The sequence below is a fragment of the Cibotium barometz genome, chromosome 23 (genome assembly GCF_041138505.1).
Source record: "Cibotium barometz isolate CiBa-2024 chromosome 23, ASM4113850v1, whole genome shotgun sequence".
Taxonomy (NCBI): Eukaryota; Viridiplantae; Streptophyta; class Polypodiopsida; order Cyatheales; family Cibotiaceae; genus Cibotium; species Cibotium barometz.
In genome coordinates this window covers 53188357-53210057 of record NC_141068.1, presented here as the reverse complement: position 1 = coordinate 53210057, position 21701 = coordinate 53188357, and positions in this window count along the sequence as shown.

Below are 21701 nucleotides of genomic sequence, written 5' to 3'. Positions count from 1 at the left end.
CTATGGAAGCTATGAATGAAAAGCTACGAAGATCAGGGAGAGTGAAGAACCCTGTGCAGAGATTTACATATGATGGTTATGTGGCACATCACTATGCATATATGGCAAAGGTTGTGCAGGTTGTAGAGCCCACATGCATTGATGAGGCTGTTGGAAATGTGTGTTGGGAGAAAGCTATGGATGAGGAGATGGATGCACTATATGGAAATGAAACTTGGGATCTAGTGCAATTGCCTGAAGGCAAGAAAGCCATTGGATGCAAGTGGGTGTACTAAGTTAAACATAACAGTGATGGAAGCATAAACAGGTACAAGGCTAGATTGGTAGCCAAAGGATATGTGCAGACATATGGGATTGATTATGAGGAAACTTTCAACCCAATTGCCAAGATGGCAACGGTGAGAGTTGTGATAGCAGTGGCTGCGTCAAAGCAATGGTCTTTACATCAGCAGATGGATGTAAAGAATGCATTCTTGCATGGGGATTTGCAAGAAGAGGTGTATATGTTGCAGCCAGCTGGTTATGAGGATGTGGGTCACCCCGAGCATGTTTGCAGGTTGAAGAAAGCCTTGTATGGCTTAAAACAAGCACCAAGAGCATGGTCTGACAAGATTTCTGAATATCTTGTCACTACTGGCTTTCATGTAGCCAATGCAGATTTCTTGCTGTATGTGAGACATGGTGATAGAGGAGTTGTGCTTGTTGTCATCTATGTAGATGACTTGATCATTACGGGGGACCATGATGCAGAGATCTTTGATGTAAAGATCTTGCTAAGACAGAAGTTTGAGATGAAGGATCTGGGGGAGCTCAGATATTTCTTGGGCATTGGGGTGATTAGGTCACCACATGGTATTGGATTACTGCAGAGACAGTATGGCTTGGACATGTTGTCCAAGTATGGTATGACATTTCTGTGCCATTGGATCAGAATGGCAAGTTGAGTGCAGATTCAGGAGAGATCTTGGAGGATCCTACTATGTACAGGCGCATAGTAGGAAGTTTGATCTACATGACGATCACCAGACCAGATTTGAGCTATGCTGTTGGGTTGGTGAGTCAGTTTATGTAGGTTCCACGGAAACCGCATTTGGATGCAGTGAGACGCATACTGAGGTATGTGAAGTCTACTTTGCATTGTGGACTATTCTATGAGACTGGGACAGAGATATGTGTACATGGGTACACAGATGCTGATTGGGCAGGTAGCTCGAGGCAGGTAGTATCTCAGACAGAAGATCTACCAGTGGCTTCATGTTTTCTTTGGGGAGCGCTGCTGTGACTTGGAGCAGCAAGAAGCAGCCTCCTACGGTTGCTCTATCGAGTACAGAGGCCGAGTACAGAGGAGCTACTATGGCAGCATGTGAGGTAGCTTGGTTGAGGAAGCTACTTGCAGATTTGGGTCTATCAGTGGATAGACAAGTTATCATTTTCTGTGACAACATTAGCAGTATACAATTGGCCAGAAACTCAGTCTTTCATGCTCGTACAAAGCACATAGAGGTCCACTACCACTTCGTCAGAGAGAAGGTCTTGGCAGGAGATCTTGTCCTTGTTTATGTCAGCACAGAGGATCAGGTAGCTGACATCTTCACCAAAGCATTGGGTACAGAGAAGCTCCGCAGATTCAGGGCTTCACTTGGTGTACATGAGATGGAGTTGAGCTCGAAGGGGAGTGTTGAGATATCGAGCTCGTCTAGTGAGGCGGTGGACACTAATGACCCGCCTGGGGGATAGGCCCCACACTTACACCACTGGCATGGTTAGTGAGATCATGGGAGATATGCGGCCAGTGGGATGACAGGCTGTGTGACAGCCATTCTAGAGACTGGCATAGTTATAGCGCCAGCTCATTTAGTCGGGTTCACACTATAGAGAACCCGTGTATGTATTTGGTTGAGTACCTTTCATATTGTGTGTACTCTTATTCTTGTATATGGTGTGTTGAGTGTTGAGTGAAGAAGAAGAAGATTTTCAGCCTCTCACCTTGTGTGTTCTCTATTAGGGTTTTGTGAGTGTGTGTGTGTGCTTGCAAGAGCTCAAGCTCTCTTCCCCCCTGCATCTTTTCACTCACCACCTGTCCACTCAGGGGGCCTTTTCGATAGTTCCTAGCTCATAGTAGCCGGCAATATATTCACATATCAAAATGGAATCTCCATTGAAGATCAGCAAGGTCAACCAACAGATCCATATAAAAGAGCCATGGACTCATCCGTTAAGGACCAACAAGGTCAATCAATCAAATCCATGCCTGAATTCAAAAAACAGCTCTTACTTCTTGTTCCAATATCTTCCTCGACGCACGCGTGGATATCGTCTCAGCGACCAAGAGCCCGAGCACCGTATGGTCAGCACCCTCTAGGATCCTTCGCAGGTGACCTAGCGCTTCACTCATAAGCCGCTTCCTTGGCCCCTCATCCACTGTACCGGAAGCTCATCATTTTAATCGAACCAAGGCTCGTCAAGACCTCGACTGACCTTACGCGAGACGTCCTCCATTGACTCTCCGACAGTTGTTGCAACTTTATCAAACTAGGTCTCCACAACCTCATTCACAAGACGGTCAAAATGCTTCCCCAACATTCTTGACATAAAACAGCCATTTAAAAACACATCATAAATACAGTTTCTATAACGAACTCTCGTCTTTCCTTATTGTTCAACATCAATTCTCATTTATTTCATGTGTATTCCCATTCTCATCACATCATTTTCCACTTCATCACATCTTTTCTCATTTATCCACATCAGATCTCATCCAGTCACATCTACCTATATCCACATCACATTCATTCACATCTCATCCATTTAAACCACATCACATTCACTCACATCACATCTCATTCATTCACATCTATCCCGATTCACATCCCATCACATCACATTCATTCATATCCATTTAAACCACATCACATTCACTAAAATCACATCTCATTCATTTTATCTCACATCTCATTCATTCACATCTATCCCGATTCACATCCCATCCCATCACATTCATTCATATCCATCACATTCACATTCATTCATATTCATCACATTCACATTCATTCATATCCATCACATTCACATCCACATATATTTATGACACATCACATCTCTTTCCATCACATCACATTCTTTCACATACACATTCACATTCATATCCATCACATTCACATTCATTCATATCCATCACATACACATCTATATCCATTCTTTCACATATTCACATTCATTCATATCCATCACATTCACATTCATTCATATCCATCACATTCACATCCACATATATTTATGACACATCACATCTCTTTCCATCACATCACATTCTTTCACATACACATCTATATCCATTCTTTCACATACTCATTCACATCAATTCTTTCACATATACATTCACATCCATTCTTCAATTATACATTTTTATCCATTTTCATCACATAACATCCACTCATATCCCATATCATTCATTTACATCCTGATTCACATGACATCACATCTCATCCATTCATCTATCTAATTCACATCACATCTTAACACATCTACTCACCTAACATCTCATCACCTCTATTCACATCACAACCACCCATCCATCCATATCTATCTGATTCACGTCACATCTCATCACATCTATTCACCTAACATCTCATCACCTCTATTCTTATCACATCCATCCATCCATTCACATCTATCTGATTCACATCACATCTATTCACCTCACATCTCATCACCTCTATTCACTTCACATTCATCCATCCATTCACATCACATCTCATCACATCTATTCACCTCACATCTCATCACCTCTATTCACATCACATCCATCCATCCATTCACATCTATCTGATTCACATCACATCTCATCACATCTATTCACCTCACATCTCATCACCTCTATTCACATCACATCCATCCATCCATTCACATCTATCTGATTCACATCACATCTCATCACATCTATTCTCTCATCACCTCTATTCACATCACATGCATCCATTCACATCTATCTGATTCGCATCACACCTCATCACATCTATTCACCTCACATCTCATCACCTCTATTCACATCACATCCATCCATTCACATCTATCTGATTCACATCACATCTATTCACCTCACATCTCACACCTCTATTCACATCACATCCATCCATTCACATCTATCTGATTCACATCACATCTATTCAACTCACATCTCATTTCACCTCTATTCACATCACAACCACCCATCCATCCACATCTATTTGATTCACATCACATCACATCACATCTATTAACCTCGCATCTCATCACCTCTATTCACATCACATCCTTCCATTTACATCTATTTGATTCACATCATATCTCATCACATCTATTCACCTCACATCTCATCATCTCTATTCACATCACATCCATCCATCCATTCACATCTATCTGATTCACATCACATCTATTCACCTCGTATCTCATCACCTCTATTCACATCACAACTACCCATCCATCCACATCTATGTGATTCACATCATATCTCATCACATCTATTCACCTCATATCTCATCACCTCTATTCACATCACATCCATCCATTCACATCTATCTGATTCACATCACATCTCATCACATCTATTCACCTCACATCTCATCACCTCTATTCACATCACATCCATCCATCCATTCACATCTATCTGATTCACATCACATCTCATCACATGTATTCACATCACATCTCATCACCTCTATTCATATCACATCCATCCATCCATTCACATCTATCTGATTCACATCACATCTATTCACCTTACATCTCATCACCTCTATTCACATCACATCCATCCATCCATTCACATCTATCTGGTTCACATCACATCTCATCACATCTATTCACATCTATTCACCTCACATCTTATCACCTCTATTCACATCACATCCATCCAATCATTCACATCTATCTGATTCACATCACATCTATTCACCTCACATCTCATCACCTCTATTCACATCCATCTATCCTATCACATCTGTCTGATTCACATCACATCTCATCACATCTATTCACCTCACATCTCATCACCTCTATTCACATCACATCCATCCATTCACATCTATGTGATTCACATCACATCTCATCACATCTATTCACCTCACATCTCATCACATCTATTCACCTCACATCTATTCACCTCACATCTCATCACCTCTATTCACATCACACATCCACATCTATCTGATTCACATCACATGTTTCACCTCACATCTCATCACCTCTATTCATATCACATCAATCCATTCACATCTATCTGATTCACATCACATCTCATCACATGTATTCACCTCACATCACATCAGCTCTATTCACATCACATCCATCCATCCATTCACATCTATCCATTCACATCTATCTGATTCACATCAAATCTCATCACATCTATTCACCTCACATCTCATCGCGTCTATTCACATCACATATCCATCCAATTATTCACATCTATCCGATTCACATCACATCTATTCACCTCACATCTCATCACCTCTATTCACATCACAACCACCCATCCATTCATTCACACTTATTTGGTTCTGGTCACATCTCGTTACATCTTTTCATAGAATTTAAACATAGAATTTAAGAGAATTCTAATTTTTGATATAAAGATTCTTTACGTATCTATTTATGCATAAAAATCAACTTCAGTGGGGAATAACACTTTTATAAAAATCCTTTTATGCATCTATGTATGCATAAATTCAATTTTAAGAAAAATAACACTTTTGAAATAAAATTAAATCCTTTATGCATCTTTCTGGGCATAAAATCAATTTTAATGAGAATAACACTTTTGAAAGAAAAATAAATCCTTTATGTATCTTTCTATGCATAAAATCAATTTTAATGAGAATAACACTTTTGAAAGAAAAATAAATCCTTTATGCATCTTTATATGCATAAAATCAATTTTAATGAGAATAACACTTTTGAAAGAAAAATAAATCCTTTATGCATCTTTCAATGCATAGAACTTAATTTCAATGAAAACAACACTTTTATAATAAAAAGATTTCCAATATGCATCTTTATATGCATAGAAATTAATTTCAATAATTAATATCAATGATATCCATACGTATTCATAGGTGAATATGTACATGGAGTAAATAAAAATATTTCTTTTAGACTGCACAAACGGTGAGAATTACTCTTTTTTGAATAACATAAAAATAAACTTTATTTTCCACAAAATTTAAGAAAATTTTGACATAACCTTCTTTGTATGGCTGACCATTTCTCAATTTTTAACATTCTATTTTTGATTTAAAATTAACCCCAATTTGAAGTAAAGTACTGTAATCTTGTCAATTTTCACTTTTTAGTGAGTAAACAATAAGAAAAGTTAAATGAATTTATTTGTTACTCATTTTAGGATAAAGAAAGGCTGAATTCTTAAGGAAGAGAAGGGGGTAGCCTTTGCATCAAGGCATAACATTAGAATTCACTTTAATCAACTATAAAAAAAACAAGGAAATCAGAAAACCATATATTTGAAATTAAAAAGTAAAAATTAGAGGAGAACTCTTTCCCTTAAGATCCAACTGATTCTGGGGTTCCTTATAGTCTGGTGAACCCAACAGAATCCTGGGATAAAAATCCCTTATATAGAACTCATTTTTGGGGGATTTTCTTTTATTCTTCAATTTATCTCCTCCCTACATTTGGATTAATCGTATTGGTCCATAGGAACCTTAATTGGAGCATAATTCAAAAATTTCTTAAAATCTGGTCCCTTAGGCTAAGGTCCTTTATACCTATTTTTAATTAATTGCAATTGCACATTGGAAAGTTTTTTTTGAATTTCTGTTTCAGGGGAAACCATTTTAGACACTAGGAGGATTTTTATATCCAAAAATATCTTAATTTTGAGTTACCTCCCTCTAGACATTTTCTCTCTCTAGGCCAAAATAGGGTAAAATAAGATCTTTCTTTTATTTCAGAGAGGGGAATAATTATAAGATCAGAAGGGGAGGTTCTTACACATGCAAAACTCAAAAGTCGGAGGGAGGAATCTTACATCCTACCCCACTTAAAAAACGCGAGATGTCCTCATCTCGCAAAATTAGAGGAGAACTCTTTCGCTTAAGATCCAACTGATTCTGGGGTTCCTTATAGTCTGGTGAACCCAACAGAATCCTGGGATAAAGATCCCTTATATAGAACTTATCCGATAGGATAGTATAGTTGCCCTATAGCTTTACTCCCGCGAAGAAAGCTCCTCTATCAGAGATCATTTGCCAGTGCCTCCCGTAGAGCTCCCGACAAGGGTGTAGTCACCAACACAAATAGGGAAGAGTAGTTGAAGATTTTACCCTCGTACTGCTTCCTGTGTTTTTCTTGCTTGCTTAGCATGAACTTGGCTCTGATAATACCATGAAAAGATGTAGGGGAGAAGAGAGCTTGAGCTCTTGCAAGCACACACACACTCACAAAACCCTAAAAGAGAACACACAAGGTGAGAGGCTAAAAATCTTCTTCTCCTTCACTCAACACTCAACACACCATATACAAAGATAAGAGTACACACATATGAAAAGGTACTCAACCAAATACATAGTAGGGTTCTCTATAGTGTGAACCCAACTAAATGAGTTGGTGCTATAACCATGCCAGTCTCTAGAATGGCTGTCACACAGCCTGTCATTCCACTGGCCGCATATCACCCATGATCTCACCAACCATGCCAGTGGTGTAAGTGTGGGGCCTCTCCCCCAGGCGGGTCATCAGTGTCCAACCGCCTCACTAGATAAGCTCGATATCTCAACATCATTCATATCCATCACATTCACATTCATTCATATTCATCACATTCACATTCATTCATATCCATCACATTCACATCCACATATATTTATGACACATCACATCTCTTTCAATCACATCACATTCTTTCACATACACATCTATATCCATTATTTCACATACTCATTCACATCAATTCTTTCACATATACATTCACATCCATTCTTAACTTATGCATTTACATACATTTTCATCACATAACATCCACTCATATCCCATCTCATTCATTTACATCCTGATTCACATGACATGACATCTCATCCATTCATTCACATCTATCTGATTCACATCACATCTTATCACATCTACCCACCTCACATCTCATCACCTCTATTCACATCACAAACACCCATGCATCCACATCTATCTGATTCACATCACATCTCATCACCTCTATTCACATCACATCCATCCATCCATTCACATCTATCTGATTCACATCACGTCTATTCACCTCACATCTCATCACCTCTATTCACATCACATCCATCCATCTATTCACATCTTTCTTATTCACATTACATCTCATCACATCTATTCACCTCACATCTCAACACCTCTATTCACATCACATCCATCCATCCATTCACATCTATTTGATTCACATCACATCTCATCACATCTATTTACCTCACATCTCATCACCTCTATTCACATCACATCCATCCATCCATTCACATCTATCTGATTCACATCACATCTCATCACATCTATTCACCTTTATTCACATCACATCCATCCATCCATTCACATCTATCTGATTCACATCACATCTCATAACATCTATTAATCTCACATCTCATCACCTCTATTCACATCACATCCATCCATTCATTCACATCTAACTGATTCACATCACATCTCATCACATCTATTCACCTCACATCTCATTACCTCTATTGACATCACATCCATCCATTCACATCACATCTATTCACCTCACATCTCATCACATCTATTCACCTCACATCTCATCACCTCCATTCACATCACATCCATCCATTCACATCTATCTGATTCACATCACGTCTCATCACATCTATTCACCTCACATCTTATCACCTCTATTCACATCACAACCACCCATCCATCCACATCTATTTGATTCACATCACATCTCATCACCTCTATTCACCTCACATCTCATCACATCTATTCACCTCACATCTCATCACCTCTATTCACATCACATCCATCCATTCACATCTATCTGATTCACATCACATCTATTCACCTCACATCTCATCATCTCTATCACATCACATCCATACATCCATTCACATCTATCTAATTCACATCACATCTCATCACATCTATTCATTTCATATCTCATCACCTCTATTCATATCACATCCATCCATCCATTCACATCTATTTGATTCACATCACATCTCATCACATCTATTTTCCTCACATCTCATCACCTCTATTTACATCACAACCACCCATCCATTCATTCACACTTATCTGATTCTCATCACATCTCGTTACATCTATTCATAGAATTATACATAGAATTTAAGAGAATTCTAATTTTGATATAAAGATTCTTTACCCATCTATTTATGCATAAAAATAAATTTCAGTGGGAATAACACTTTTATAAAAATCCTTTTATGCATCTATGTATGCATAAATTCAATTTTAAGGAAAATAACACTTTTGAAATAAAATTAAATCCTTTATATATCTTTCCAGGCATAAAATCAATTTCAATGAAAATAACACTTGTGAAAGAAAAATAAATCCTTTATGGAGCTTTCTATGCATAAAATCAATTTTATTGAGAATAACACTTTTGAAAGAAAAAAAAATCCTTTGTGCATCTTTATATGCATAAAATCAATTTTAATGAGAATAACACTTTTGAAAGAAAAATAAATCCTTTATGCATCTTTCGATGCATAGAATTAAAATTCAATGAAAACAACACTTTTATAATAAAAAAATTTTCAATATGCATCTTTCTATGCATAAAAATTAATTTCAATAATAAATATCAATGATATCCATGCATATTCATAGGTGAATATGTACATGGAGTAAATAAAAATATTTCTTTTAGAATGCACAAAGGGTGGGAATCACTCTTTTAGAATAACATAAAAATAAACTTTATTTTTCACAAAATTTAAGAAAATTTTACCATAACCTCCTTTGTATGGCTGACCATTTCTCAATTTTTAACATTCTATTTTCAATTTAAAATTAACCCCAATTTGAAGTAAAGTACTCTAATCTACTTAATTTTCACTTTCTAGTGAGTAAACAATAAGAAAAGCTTAATCAATTTATTTGTTACTCATTTTAGGAAAAAGAAAGGCTTAATTCTTAAGGAAGAGAAGGGGGTAGCCTTTTCATCAAGGCATAACATCAGGATTCACTTTAATCAACTATTAAAAAAAACAAGGAAATCAGAAAACCATAGGTTTGAAATTAAAAAGTAGAATGTTTAGCTTACATGGAGTTTTGTAAGCCTTACTTAATTGAATTATCAAGTGAATTCAATGTAATTGGCTCTGGGTAGGAATAGAGTAACAGTGCATAAACACTATTAACATTTTATAAAGGGGGAGGCTTCTATTTATAGGAAAAAATGAGCCTCTAGCCAAGCAAACTGATTCTAGAATTTTCCAGATCAGTTTGGTCAATTCTTGACCATTTTTGGGTTAGTTTAGCTTACTTTTTGGATCTAGTTGAAACAGGAGAGAGGAGAGATGAAAATATCTCATTTTATTAATGAGTTAAAAACTCCTCCACACATGTGAAATAGGTGCCTCATTCATGAGGGGAGAACCCCACACTGAGGTGTCAAAAATGCATCATTTCCTTTAAATATATCTTCTTTTTTAACTAATAAACCTTGTCCTTAGTCAACTCTTCATCTTATGTGAGCATTTACTCATTTTTGGGAGATTTTCTCTTATTCTTCAATTTATCTCCTCCCCACCGCTCAACGAATTTAGGGGTGCTAGCAGCCGAAGTAGCACTTCTTGCGCGGGGCAAGGTCCCTCACTCGGGACCTCGCCCATGGATATCCGGACAAGAGACTAATCCATCGATTCTTCCTAAAGCGAACACGTAAAACTTCCCTTGCCGAGAAAAAGCACGGGTGATTCCTCCAGGGTAATGTTTCTCTAATGTAGTCAAAAGCCTTAACTAACTGAACTGATCTAACCGAGCTCGTAAGTCCCATAGTCAGATTAGGGAAAAGATTTCACTTGGATCATAGAGACGAACACTTTTTTCCTCATTGAGAGGCACAGCCATTGATTCGTTTCCATAGAACAATTTTTGTCCAGGATTTACTTGATCTATCGTACCATAAAAGAATTGAGTCTCAATTTAGGGATCCATCAGTCCATCTAGTCCCGTGGGTTAGCCAACCACCCAACCACTGTAGTGATGGGATCCAATTAAGAATTTGGTTAGGTTTTGTCTCGGGTACCAAGGAAAAGAGTTCCCAGGCCCCCTAGCCAAGTATTCATGCAAACTTAAAATTAGTCACACCACTTACACACCCAATATGAAATTGCCTTTTTCACAGAATCAACTGTCTTTAAAACAATCATTTAATGAATTTATAGTCACTGATCATAATCCTCAAAATCTCCGGTTGAATCCTTAATTCCAATCATTCCTTCATCGGTGTACCTACTATGGCATTATTAGCAACCAGAACGCTCACCACCTGTCCACTCACAGGGGGCCTTTTCGATAGTTCCTAGCTCATAGTAATCGACAATATATTCACATATCAAAATGGAATCTCCGTTGAAGATCAGCAAGGTGGTCAACCAACAACGGATCCATATAAAAGAGCCATGGACTCATCCATTGAGGACCGGCAAGGTCAATCAACCAAATCCATGCCCGAATTCAGAAAACAACTCTTACTCCTTGTTCCAATATCTTACCCGCAATGCACGCGTGTCTATTCACCTCACATCTCATCACCTCTATTCACATCACATCCATCCATTCACATCTATCTGATTCACATCACATCTCATCACATCTATTAACCTCACATATCATCACCTCTTACATCACAACCACCCATCCATCCACATCTATCTGATTCACATCACATCTATTCACCTCTATTCACATCACATCCATCCATCCATTCACATCTATCTGATTCACATCACATCTCATCACCTCTATTCACATCACATCTATCCATCCATTCACATCTATCTGATTCACATCACATCTCATCACATCTATTCACCTCACATCTTATCACCTCTATTCACATCACATTCATCCATCCATTCACATCTATCTGATTCACATCACATCTCATCACATCTATTCATCTCACATCTCATCACCTCTATTCACATCACATCCATCCATCCATTCAGATCTCTTTGATTCACATCACATCACATCACATCTCATCACCTCTATTCACCTCACATCTCATCACCTCTATTCACATCACAACCACCCATCCATTCATTCACACTTATCTGATTCTCATCACATCTCGTTATTACAACTATTCATAGAATTTAAATGTAGAATTTATGAGAATTCTAATTTTTGATATAAAGATTCTTTACGCATCTATTTATGCATAAAAATCAACTTTAGTGGGAATAACACTTTTATAAAAATCCTTTTATGCATCTATTTATGCATAAATTCAATTTTAAGGAAAATAACACTTTTGAAATAAAATTAGATCCTCTATGCATCTTTCTAGGCATAAAATCAATTTTAATGAAAATAACACTTTTGAAAGAAAAATAAATCCTTTATGCATCTTTTAATGCATAGAATTTAATTTCAATGAAAACAACACTTTTATAATAAAAAGATTTTCAATATGCATCTTTCTATGCATAGAAATTAATTTCAATAATAAATATCAATGATATCCATGCATATTCATAGGTGAATATGTACATGTACCTATGAATATGCATATCCATGCATATTCATAGTAGTGAATATGTACATGGAGTAATTAATTTTAACAATAAATATCAATGATATCCATGCATATTCATAGGTGAATAGTACATGGAGTAAATAAAAATATTTCTTTTGGAATGCACAAACGGTGGGAATTACTCTTTTAGAATAACATAAAAATAAACTTTATTTTTCACAAAATTTAAGAAAATTTTGCCATAACCTCCTTTGTATGGATGACCATTTCTCAAATTTTAACATTCTATTTTCAATTTAGAATTAATCCCAATTTGAAGTAAACTACTCTAATCTACTCAATTTTCACTTTCTAGTGAGTAAATAATAAGAAAAGTTTAATCAATTTATTTGTTACTCATTTTAGGATAAAGAAAGGCGAAATTCTTAAGGAAGAGAAGGGGGTAGCCTTCAGGGCATAACATCAGGATTCACTTTAATCAACTATTAAAAAAAACAAGGAAATAAAAAAACCATAGATTTGAAATTAAAAAGTAGAAATTTTAGGTTACATGGAGTTTTGTAAGCGTTCCTTTGGCTTGCGGGATTGAGGGTTCTACTCTTATTTGGATCAAGAGTGGCCACCAATTTCTCTGGAGAGGATTTAGTCAAAAACAATTGAATTATCAAGTGAATTCAATGTAATTAGCTCTGGGTAGGAGTAGAGTAACAGTGCATAAACACTATTAACCTTTTACAAAGGGGGAGGCTTCTATTTATAGGAAAAAATGAGCCTCGTACCAAGCAAATTGATTCTAGATTTTCCAGATCAGTTTGGTCAATTCTTGACCATTTTTGGGTCAGTTTAGCTTACTTTTTGGATCTAATGAGATGAAAATATCTCATTATTTATGAGTTTAAAACTCCTCCACACATGTGAAATAGGCACCTCCTTCATGAGGGGAGATCCCCACACTGAGGTGTCAAAAATGCATCATTTCCTCTAAATATCTCTTCTTTTTTAACTAATAAACCTTGTCCTTAGTCAACTCTTCATCTTATGTGAGCATTTATTCATTTTTGGGGGATTTTCTTTTATTCTTCAATTTATCTCCTCCCTACATTTCGATTAATCTTATTGGTCCATAAGAACCTTAATTGGAGCATAATTCAAAAATTTCTTAAAATCTGGACCCTTAGGCTAAGGTCCTTTATACCTATTTTTAATTAATTCCAATTGCACATTGGAAAGTTCTTTTTGAATTTCTGTTTCATGGGAAACCATTTAAAACACTAGGAGGATTTTTATATCCAAAAATATCTCAATTTTTAATTACCTCCCTCTAGACATTTTCTCTCTCTAGGCCAAAACAGGGTAAAATAGGGTCTTTCTTTTATTTCAAAGAGGGGAATAATTATAAGATTAGAAGGGGAGGTTCTTACACCTACACACCTCAAAAGCCGAAGGGAGGAATCTTGTATCCTACCCCACTTAAAAAACGTGAGATGTCCTCATCTCGCAAAATTAGAGGAGAACTCTTTCCCTTAAGATCCAACTGATTCTGGGGTTCCTTATAGTCTGGTGAACCCAATAGAATCCTATAATAAAGATCCCTTATATAAAACTCATCATCATGAAATAACAATTCACTCAGATCATAACATTCAAATCCTTATCACAATAATGATCCATTAGACCAAAATTTCTATCTGAACAATCCTCCATGGGAATTTTCAAGTATATAGATTTTTAATTTGACATCCCTTAACTTGATCCACTGGGTCAAGTGTTAACAGCAGCAATCTGTCAGCACAATCCACTAATCTCGTAGTGATTTGCTGAACTCATTAACGTCATTCCAGTTATGAACATCATCACAGGGACTCGTCCCATTTATCCTCATTATTATGGTTCTGCTCAGCTTATTACATTTCAACCAAAATTCACGAATCATCATTTTTCAATCAGAATCCAAATCAACTCATCAGTTCTTCTCAACCAAAATTTAAAAATCATATCAACCACATTCGAATTCATCATCTGAATAGCATTTATGCTTATAATTTCAAGTCTTAGGTTTACTCGTATATACTGCCAGTGATGGAGAGCTGCAGTTATACCCTCGGTATATACGGGTAGTCATGGTCCTTGGAACTATAAGGTAAATACCATCATGTCTAGGTCTCAAGCAAGTCAGGGATTCCATGCAATTGCAGTACTTCCATCTTCTGAAGAACTAATTACCAATTTATGAATTTCAGTTTGAATAATAATTTGTATGAATTTTATCACACAATTACAACGTTTTACTGTTACTTCATAAATTTTTGATATTTTTGGCTTCTCGATTGATCCACATTAGCCAATTTGCTCTGATACCAGTTGTGAGATCCCTGTCCCCACTGCACAACGACTCGAATTCAGGGATGCTAGCAGGCGCAGCAAAGGTAGCACTTCTTACACGGGGCAGGGTCCCTCAATCGGGGCCTTGCCCACACAAATATCCGGACAAATCCGGACATGAGACTAATCCATCGGTTCTTCCAAAACCGAACTCGAAAAAACTTCCCTTGCCCGGAAAGCACGGGCGATTCCTCCAGGATAATGTTTCTCTAACGTAGTCAAAAGCCTTAACTAACTTAACTGATCTGACCAAACCCGTAAGTCCCATAGTCAGATCAGGGAAAAGATTGCACTTGGATCATAGAGACCAACACTTTTTTCCTCATTGAGAGGAAGAGCCGTTGAACAATTTTGTCCGGGATTTACTTCATCTATCGTACCATAACAAAATTGAGTCTCAATTTAGGGATCCATCAGTCCATCCTAACCCCATCCAGTTCCGTGGGTTAGCCAACCACCCAACCACTGTAGTGATGGGATCCAATTAAGAATTTGGTCAGGTTTTGTCCCGGATACCAGGGAAAAGAGGTCCCAGGCCCCCTAGCCGGGTGTTCATGCAAACTTAAAATTAGTCACGCCACTTACACACCCGATATGAAATTACCTTTTCCACAGAATCAGCTGTCTTTAAAACAATCATTTAATGAAATTATAGAGTCACTAATCATAATCCTCAAAATCTCCGGTTGAATCCTTAATTCCAATCATTCCTTCATCGATGTACCTATGGCATCATTGGCAACCAGAATGCTCATCACCTGTCCACTCAAGGGGCCTTTTCGATAGCTCCTAGCTCATTAGTAACCGGCAATATATTCACATATCAAAATGGAAGCTCCGTTGAAGATCAGCAAGGTAAACCAACGGATCCATATAAAAGAGCCATGGACTCATCCGTTGAGGACCAGCAAGGTCAATCAACCAGATCCATGCGCGAATTTAGAAAACAACTCTTACTCCTTGTTCCAATATCTTCCTCGACGCATGCATGGGTATCGTCGAAAACCCAAATCCCAAGCACCGTATGGTCAGCACCCTCTAGGATCCTTCGCAGGTGACCTAGTGCTTCACTCATAGGCCGCTTCCTTGGTCCCTCATCCACCGTACCGGAAGCTCACCATTTTAATCGAACCAAGGCTGGTCAAGACCTTGGCCGACCTTGCTATGCGAGACGTCCTCCATTGACTCTCCGTCAGTTGTTGCAACTTTATCAGACTAGGTTTCCACAACCTCATTCACAAGATGGTCAAAATGCTTCTCCAACATTCTTGACACATCTCATCCATTCAGACCACATCACATTCACTCACATCACATCTCATTCATTTTACCTCACATCTCATTCATTCACATCTATCTCGATTCACATCCCATCACATCACATTCATTCATATCCATCACATTCACATTCATTCATATCCATCACATTCACATCCACATATATTTATGACACATTACATCTCTTTCCATCACATCTCATTCTTTCACATATACATCTATATCCATTCTTTCACATACTCATTCACATCAAATCTTTCACATATACATTTACATCCATTCTTCACTTATACATTTACATCCATTTTCATCACATAACATCCACTCATATCCCATATCATTCATTTACATCCTGATTCACATGACATGACATCTCATCCATTCATTCTTATGACATCACATCTCATCCATTCATTCACATCTATCTGATTCACATCACATCTTATCACATTTACTCACCTCACATCTCATCACCTCTATTCACATCAAAACCACCCATCCATCCACATCTATCTGGTTCACATCACATCTCATTACCTCTACTCACATCACATCCATCCATCCATTCACATCTATCTGATTTACATAACATCTCATCACATCTATTCACCTCACATCTCATCACCTCTATTCACATCACATCCATCCATCCATTCACATTTATTTGATTCACATCACATCTCATCACATCTATTCACCTCACATCCATCCATCCATTCACATCTATTTGATTCACATCACATCTCATCACCTCTATTCACATCACATCCATCCATCCATTCACATCTATTTGATTCACATCACATCCATCCATCCATTCACATCTATTTTATTCACATCACGTCTCATCACATCTATTCTCCTCACATCTCATCACCTCTATTCACATCACATCCATCCATCAATTCACATCTATCTGATTTACATCACATCTAATCACATCTATTCACCTCACATCTCACACCTCTATTCACATCACATCCATCCATTCACATCTATCTAATTTACATCACATCTCATCACCTCTATTCACCTCACATCTCATCATCTCTATTCACATCACATCCATCCATTCACATCTATCTGATTCACATCACATCTCATCACATCTATTCACCTCACATCTCATCACCTCTATTCACATCACAACCACCCATCCATCCACATCTATCTGATTCACATCACATCTATTCACCTCACATCTCATCACCTCTATTCACATCACATCCATCCATTCACATCTATTTGATTCACATCACAAATCATCACATATCCATCCATTCACGTCCATCCATTCAAATCTAACTGATTCACATCACATATCATCACATCTATTCACCTCACATCTCATCACCTCTATTCACTTCACATCCATCCATCTATTCACATCTGTTTGATTCAAATCACATCTCATCACATCTATTCACCTCACATCTCATCACCTCTAATCATATCACATCCATCCATCCATTCACATCTATCTGATTCACACACATCTCATCATATCTATTCACCTCACATCTCATTCACCTCTATTCACATCACAACCACCCATCCATTCATTCACACTTATCTGATTCTCATCACAACTCGTTACATCTATTCATAGAATTTAAACATAGAATTTAAGAGAATTTTGATTTTTGATATAAAGATTCTTTATGCATCTATTTATGCATAAAAATCAACTTGAGTGGGAATAACACTTTTATAAAAATCCTTTTATGCATCTATTTATGCATCAATTCAAATTTTTAGGGTGTTCATGGGCATGATGACAGTGAAAATGTCAAGATGGTATGAACATGAGGATAAGGTAGTAACGATAAAATTACATCCTTTATGCATATTTCTAGGCATAAAATCAATTTTAATGAAAATATTACTTTTAAAAGAAAAATAAATCCTTTATGCATCTTTCTATGCATAAAATCAATTTTAATGAGAATAACACTTTTGAAAGAAAAATAAATTCTTTATGCATCTTTCTATGCATAAAATCAATTTTAATGAGAATAACACTTTTGAAAGAAAAATAAATCCTTTATGCATCTTTCTATGCATAAAATTAATTTTAATGAGAATAACACTTTTGAAAGAAAAATAGATCCTTTATGCATCTTTCGATGCATAGAACTTAATTTCAATGAAAACAACACTTTTATAATAAAAAGATTTCCAATGTGCATCTTTCTATGCATAGAAAATTTTTCAATAATTAATATCAATGATATCCATGCATATTCATAGGTGAATATGTACATGGAGTAAATAAAAATATTTCTTTTAGAATGCACAAACGATGGGAGTTACTCTTTTAGAATAACATAAAAATAAACTTTATTTTCCATCAAATTTAAGAAAATTTTACCATAACCTCCTTTGTATGGCTGACCATTTCTCAATTTTTAACATTCTATTTTCAATTTAAAATTAACCCCAATTTGAAGTAAAGTACTCTAATCTACTCAATTTTCACTTTCCAGAGTGAGTAAACAATAAGAAAAGTTTAATCAATTTATTTATTACTCATTTTAGGATAAAGAAAGGCTGAATTCTTAAGGAAGAGAAGGGGGTAGCCTTTTCATCAAGGCATAACATCGGGATTCACTTTAATCAACTATAAAAAAAACAAGGAGATCAGAAAACCATAGATTTGAAATTAAAAAGTAGAAATTTTAGCATACATGGAGTTTTGTAAGCTTTCCTTTGGCTTGAGGGATTGAGGGTTCTACTCTTCTTTGGCTCAAGAGTGGCCACCAATTTCTTTAGAGAGGATTTAGTGAAAAACAATTGAATTATCAAGTGAATTCAATGTAATTGGCTCTAAGTAGGAATAGAGTAACAGTGCATAAACACTATTAACCTTTTACAAAGGGGGAGGCTTTTATTTATAGTAAACAATGAGCCTCTAAGCAAGCAAACTGATTCTAGAATTTTCCAGATCAATTTGGTCAATTCTTGACCAATTTTGGGTCAGTTTAGCTTACTTTTTGGATCTAGTTGAAACAGGAGAGAGGAGGAGAGATGTAAATATCTCATTATGTATGAGTTTAAAACTCAACCACACATGTGAATTAGGTGCCTACTTCATGAGGGGAGATCAACCACACATGTGAACTAGGTGCCTACTTCATGAGGGGAGATCCCCACACTGAGGTGTCAAAAATGCATCATTTTCTATAAATATCTCTTCTTTTTTTACTAATAAACCTTGTCCTTAGTCAACTCTTCATCTTATGTGAGCATTTACTCATTTTTGGGGGATTTTCTTTTATTCTTCAATTTATCTCCTTCTACATTTGGATTAATCTTATTGGTCCATAGAAACCTTAATTGGAGCATAATTAAAAATTTTCTTAAAATCTGGACCCTTAGGCTAAGGTCCTTTATACCTATTTTTAATTAATTCCAATTGCACATTGGAAAGTTATTTTTGAATTTCTGTTTCAAGGGAAACCATTTTAGACACTAGGAGGATTTTGTACCCAAAAATATCTCAATTTTGAACTACCTCTCTCTAGACATTTTCTCTCTCTAGGCCAAAACAGGGTAAAATAGGATCTTTCTTTTACTTCAAAGAGGGGAATAATTATAAGATCAGAAGGGGAGGTTCTTACACCTGCACACCTCAAAAGTCGGAGGGAGGAATCTTATAAGAAAGGTTAGGGTTAGAGTAAAAAGGAAAGAGATGTGCAGACTAGGGTTTTACGGGAGCCTTGAAGATGAAAGAGATGGAGCTCTGAGAAGGGAGGGAGATTAAGATGGAGGGGAAAGTTTAGGGTCTTGAGCTTTAATGGTTTCATTAGGGTTGGGAACATGAGATAGAGATGGAAGAGAAAGGGAGGAAGAGTTTAATTAGGACGTTCAAGAGGGAAAGCAAACTTGAAAATGAGATTTTTGATTACAATGAAATTTGACATGGGTTTTTGGGGGGAAATGTGAGTTTTGGGGGGATCTTGAAAATTTCAAAATTTTAAGGATTTTTTGAGCCATGAAAATGGTGGGACCATACCTACCCTAAACCCCCTACTTTTGTAAAGGGACAAGTGTAGTTATTAGTACTGAAAGCCTAGTCCTGTAGCCTAGTCTCCCTCCCTATATTCAAAGGAGACCAAATGTGCATAATCCTCTATTCCTATTGGTCCGTTGCTAATTACTTTCATTAGTAAAAGGCCCAAAATATGTCCAAATGCCCCCTAATGGGTTGTCATGTACCAAAACAAGAAGTGAAAGAGATGATATGCCCTTACCCATGTATTGCTTCCTTTGTCTTCATATCTTCATTTGTGTGTTGTCTCTCCACTCCTTATCTTGAACCAGGCTTGGACACCATGGAAATATTAGGGGAGGAGAGAGAGCTTGAGAACTTATCAGCACCACACACACTCACATAACAATGGATAAGACACACACAAAGATGAAAGGTTGAAATCTACTTCCTCTTGTTTCTTTCAAAAGAGGTCTACCACCAAAGATAAGTGAAAATCAACATAGCTCCTATAGTACTATATACAAGTGGTCCATAATGCAAACATGCTAAGTAAGTAAGCTAGCAAGATAAGTATTCCATTTACTTGGTTGGCCTAAGTAGTAGTAGGGGGCATTTGGACATCAGAAGGGCCGTCTAAGGATTCCTAATTTTAAGGAATTAAGACTAATATTGTTGAGGCTTTGGGAGATGAAGTGCAATGAAGAGGCCTGGTTTTAGGCCTCTTCATATCTTTTCCACTCCCTACTTGCCTAGTTTTGGGCCCAAAAAATAGGCACCCAAAAGTAGAGGATCCCTCTCTCTCTTTAGGATTCTCTGTCTAGCAAGTGGACTCCTATGCTTTTGGGCCTCTTGCCACATCATCAATCCCACCACTATGGGGGGCTAAAAATAGTGATGTTTTTTTCATTTGATAAATCTTTTACCTTAAAATTTTTCCCAAGCATATGTAAATGTGTGAAAAAGTCACTTTTCAACCTCATTTACTCCTCTCTATCTAGTCCATCCAACCACACTTCATAATCTTTGCCTTGAACTTCCATCCACTTTACAGATCACCCAGAAATACCAATTTTATTTCCCAAATTTTTTTGCACTTTAACTTGAAAGTTATCCCTTCACTATATATACATGGAAAATCAATTTCATGGCCTGAAATTCCACAAAGAAATATATCTAGACCTCCAAAAAACTTGGCTTTCTCATTTTTCCACCAAATCCACCTCAAAAGCAGTCCCTTCAATCATTACCATGACTGCTTCTCTTTGTCCCACCATATCAACCACCATAACTTTTGACTAGATCCTTCTCTGTAGTAGCCACGCGCTTCAC